Consider the following 5,509-nt stretch of genomic DNA (forward strand, 5'->3'; position numbering starts at 1 on the left):
ACCTCTTGTGAGTCGTGGATGAAGTTATGCAACGGAGCCATGAGAATGCATGGGTTTAGAGGAAGCAATTCGTGCTGAATCTAGACCGAGAACCCTTGAATAAAATGGCATAGGTAAAACCTCTGTTAGCACACCTCGGTGCTTCGGCTTTGATTAGAACTCGAAAGCGTAGTGGGAAAAACAGAAATGAAAAAGCGACCCAGCAAGGAAGTTCATCAAGACCAGAATTATTCTCAGGAACCCAAGAAATTTTTTTCAGTTCTTTAAACTGGAAAAACCAAGAAGGAATACCTGTCAATGGGTTTTCTCAGAGCCATCCTCATTTTACTTATAGTCAGGGTGGCGCGTTTCGTGCCACTCCAGTGTAGACCAGGCAGAACATTTGTATGTCTTTGCTGTCAGAGGGTAATTACTCGTACATATAGGGTGCACATTAATGAAACAGGCAAACTGCAAGGACGGATTCCTGACTACAAATGGAAGAAAAAGGGTCCTATGAACATATGTCGGGAAGTGGACAGTGTGCGTGCAAAACAACAAATCGTCCCGAAACACAATGCAGAGCTTCATCGCATCCACGTCGCAACAGATGTTGACAGTGACCTAGGGTCAAGCAGGACACACATTATCGTACTTTGGCTTACACCATATTGGTGGGCCACTTGACTAGGTATTGTACTAGACTTCGTCTCAATATCCTGCAGACCCCGGTCCTCCAGATCTGGTATACGCACAGTCTGCCACCTCCTTGTATGTTTGTCTGTCTGAAATGACCCATGACCAGACAAACGCCCAAAAATGGTTTGAAATGTTATGTGATGTGGCCGGTGTCCGTGAGGGTAATTGTTTTGGTATAACCTTTCTGTCTATCAACCGTTTCTACCTGCTTGGCCGTACGCAAACACCATCTCGGCTTGTTCCCGAAAAATACCGGACAGATCTGCTGCTTACAATTCGCTGCGTCAATTGTACAGCCTGCATCACACAAGGGACACACGTGGTCAGAGGAACTATTATTCGTCAGCGGCATCTACCGTGGCAACGACGCATTACCGGAGACATGCTAATAGCACCTTTTTTTCTCCATTTGCAGTCAAGAATCCGTCCCTGCGGTTTGCCGGTTTTAGAGAGAGACAGAGAGGGAGAGAGAGGGGGGGGGGGGAGGGGGAGAGGAATCGCATGACATTCCTCCTCGAGAGCCGAAACCAGAGAAGGGAGACAGGGAGATCAGAGTTTAACATCCTGTCGACAGCGATGTCATTTGAGACGGAGCAGAACCTCGGATTAAGGAAGGATGTGGAATGAACCATCTCGGCATTTGCCTTTAGCGATTTAGGGAAATCACGGAAAACCTAAATCTGGATGGACTGACGAGGATTTGAACCATCGTCCTCCCGAATGCGAGTCCAGTGTGCTAAGCACTGCCCCACCTCGCTTGATCCGTAACTAGAGAAGGTGATGATGTTGGACCCAGGGCTCTGGAGCGATGTCCGTGTTCTTACTCACCCCAAACGTGTTCCAAAGTGTTCTGGTCGGGACTGTAGGACCAGTCCATTTCAGTAATCTTATCTTGCACAAGTCATTGCCTTAAAAATGCTGCTTTATGATAGGGTGCATTGTAATGCTGATAAAACAGATCGTCGTCTCCGAATTGTTCCGCTCCATATAAAGTTCAAATGGTTCAAATGGCTCTGAGCACTATAGGACTTAACACCTGAGATCATCAGTACCCTAGAACTTAGAATTACTTAAACCGAACTAACCTAAGGACATCACACACATCCATGCCCGAGGCAGGATTCGAACCTGCGATTGTAGCGGTCGCGAGGTTCCAGACTGAAGCGCTTAGAACCGCTCGGCCACACCAGCCTGCCCCACATAAAGTACACAAAGCGGTAAAATGTGTTTTTGGCTTTCTGTATCTAGGGTTTTCTCATGCCGTCATTCATCACCCCAAATCAAAATTTTCCAGTCATCCACGGTTCAGTGTCGTCGATCTTTGCTCTACCTCAAATGTCGCTTAGCGTTGAATACATAAATGTGGGGCGTATGAGGAGCTGCTCGATCCCTGTACCCGAGTCTTTTTAGGTGACAGTCGTTATCCAGTTTCAGCATTTCGTTGATGTAGGACCAGTAGCCCTTTATTTCGTGAAGGGTTTATTACAAGTGTCATAATTGCAGTACATATATTCAGGCGACCAGTTTCGAACCGACTGGTTCATTCTCAAACATTCCCTACTGAGGCTGCATTGAAAGTTCCTGCTCCTAATGCCAACCACATAAAACTGGCTGTACGCGAGTCACACAGTGACGGTATGTAAATGTCAAAATATAAATGAAACGTGCTCGCTGTACACGATCTTTAAGATCGGGAACTTTCACTGCTGCCTCAGTAGATCAGGCTTGAGAATGAACCAATCGGTTCGAAATTGGTCGCCTAAATATATGTATTGCAACTGTGATAAATATGTAATAAACTCTTTGGTCACTGTGCTAGCTGGACTGCTTATAGGAGTCTGGAACCCACGAGTGATTCCTTCTGCTAATTTTATGTGGTTTATTACGACCATCCTCCCCAGTGCTTAAGAGAGCCTGTCCGTCAGTATATCAGGTCTGCCCGGTCTTGGGTTAGCTGTGGTTATTCTTTCGCGTTTCCATTTTACAGTCACAGGATCAACAGTTGACGCGGGCGGCTTTAGATGGTTTGAAATGTTTCTTATAGATTTGTTACTCAGGTGACATTTAATGACTGGTCCTCGCTCTAAATAACAGAGCTCTCCTAACCGACCTATTCTGTTACTGATAACACAACACTCCCCGCCTCCTTTTATAATGGTGGTTCTGTCTCTCATGACATGTAGACGGTCAGTTCTGCGTTACTTTTGGGAGGCTGGATACTTTTCATCAGTCGTATATGTGCATAAGGAGTTCGCTTCTAATGTTTCATGTAAGTGGGAGATGACACGCCTCTTCAACACGGGACGGTGGTCGCAGTAAGGCCGCAACGAGATGAAAACGCATGTTCGGACGCGGTTACAGAAATTCCACGAATGAAGCCACCACCCCAGAATAGTTCCATGGTAGAAATCTGCTAAAAACATTACCTCGGAACATCGATATGGAGAAACTTGTTGGCAGATTAAAACTTTGTGCCGGCCCAAGACTCGAACTCGGGACCTTCGCCTTTCGCGGGCAAGTGCTCTACCAACTGAGCTACCCAAGCACGACTCACAGCCCCTCCTCACAGCTTTACTTCTGCCAGTATCTCATCTCCTACCTTCCAAACTTCACAGAAGCTCTCCTGCGAATCTCACAGAACTGTGGCTGTGGCTAAGCCATGTCTCCGCAATATCCTTTCTTCCAGGAGTGCTAGTTCTGCAAGGTTCGCAGGAGAGCTTCTGCGAAGTTTGGAAGACAGAAGAGGAGATTCTGGCAGAAGTAAAGCTGTGAGGACGGGGCGTGAGTCGTGCTTGGGTGGCTCAGTTGGTAGAGCACTTGCCCGCGAAAGGCAAAGGTCCCGAGTTCGAATCTCGGTCCGGCACACAGTTTTAATCTGCCAGCAGGTTTCATATCAGCGCACACTCCGCTGCAGAGTGAAAATCACATTCTGGCGTCAGTAAGGAGGAACAACAACAGACAGAGAGCAGATACTAAATGGGTAATGTGTAAAATCCGTGTGTGAATGTTGAAAACTGACTCAAAGTCACGTATTCAGCATGGTCTATAAACCAAAGCAGTGCGATATAACGGACCTACAAATAGCGAGGGAAATTGCAGTAACACAGGAAGAACCCTTCTATAAGGAAATTTAAGCAGTTTTTTCTTAATCTTCCTGTTTGTGAGTACCAATTCTACGTTTAGTTAATTTAGGAAATACCGTTTCTTGGATTTTATAACATGTGGCATCGACTGCTGGATAAAGGCTTCTGCTAGAGTTTTCCATCCATTATGGCTTAAACGATACACATCCATCTTATCATTGCATTTTTAAGTGTCATGTTTACACCTTCTAAATTGTCATCGTCTCAGTCTATTTGAATCAAACGAAGAATCTGCTTTGCCCATCTACTAGCCTCACGACGTGCCCCGCTCCCCACCTCCTACTCATTTTCACTCCAGTTTTAATCATCTCTGGCACTCCAGTTTCTCCCTCAAACCATTTATTTATTTTCGTGTCTCCACTATTAATCCCAAAATGATTATGTTCATTGCTCGCTGAAGTATCATTACTTTTCATATTGAAACAGGTATTGATTAATATCTATTCAGCGTATACTTTCCATTTCAGGCAAATTTGAGTATTATTTTGAAATTCTTTTTTAGCATACCAAGTCACCGTGCCCTTCTATGTTTTTCCGTCCATTCATTTGTTTACTTTAGCTTTTGCAAACACAATATCTTATTATCCACTTCTGTGATTGCATAGTTAATTTTTACTACTTTCCTTTCTAAGAGTTCGCTATAAATTGTTGTTTCTTAAAATATTTTTCTGTCCCCTAATAATGGTCCCGCAGATAGTGTGAAAATGAAATGAGACTGTTTACAGGTCGCACATAAGCGTACATCCAACAATTTTTCCAACCCTCATCCGTGAATGGAAGGATATAAACCTAAACATGCTGCAGCGAAGAGTAGCCTTACATATCTGGCAGTGAATAAAAGAGAACTGACGAGATATAGGTAGGCAGTTTTACATATTATCTATCACCCATGTTCCTCACTGGTTTAACTTTCGTTGTAAATTATTATGAGGTCTTAGGAAGAGAAAAATGTTTTAATACAGTACGCGGCTATCACTAAAAAGATCAACAGCTAACAACGAGAGGATCCACGAGTGCCATCGATTTTTTGAAACTATCTGTACGCTGCTGTAGCTTTAGATCCCAGGTATCACACACTAGAGCAATTCATCCTGGTGGGCTCTCGTTTGCGAGTAATTATCAAAAAAATATCACAATCTTTTATGATACTCAGCAGTGTTGTAAAGGTTGCATAACACAGTCTGATCATGCAGGTGGCTGTGGGTTCGAATCTTTGCAGGTGCACAATTTTTTTATTTTTAAATCTTTATCTGAATTACTTTGATCATTATTTTCATTCAAGTATTTAGTTTAAATGTATTTTTTTATTTCTAATCCTTTGTCACATAAGTGTAATCACCGTATGAAATTTTTCATTTGTTTCATTTTTTATTTATATCATTCTTTTCAATCGGAACTTTTGATAGCTTGAATTTAATTATATTTATCTATGATGATGTTCAATTATTTGAAAACTGCTCTCTATCAGTTGTTACCAAACGTGCAATGTTTTTACATTGTAATCGCCATGCAAGCATTTAAAACATAACCCAAAAACTTATTGCACTACGAAAAAAATTGCGCAGATGAAAATTTAAATCAAAGACGAAATTCAAGCAAAATGAGAAATAGCTGTAACAAACGCAATAATGAGGACGAAACACCGGGGTGATAAAACAGTAGTAGTTAATTCGAAATTAACACAGAAA

The 5,509-nt window shown here is 42.8% G+C and overlaps 1 non-coding gene across 1 annotated transcript; it reads left to right on the top strand.

The window, feature by feature from the left end:
- Positions 1 to 3,467: 3,467 nt before the first annotated feature.
- Positions 3,468 to 3,542, top strand: Trnas-cga. Its single transcript has one exon. It is a non-coding gene; the product is annotated as a tRNA-Ser (tRNA).
- Positions 3,543 to 5,509: the final 1,967 nt, after the last annotated feature.

Source organism: Schistocerca piceifrons, chromosome 5 (assembly GCF_021461385.2).
Source record: "Schistocerca piceifrons isolate TAMUIC-IGC-003096 chromosome 5, iqSchPice1.1, whole genome shotgun sequence".
Lineage (NCBI taxonomy): Eukaryota > Metazoa > Arthropoda > Insecta > Orthoptera > Acrididae > Schistocerca > Schistocerca piceifrons.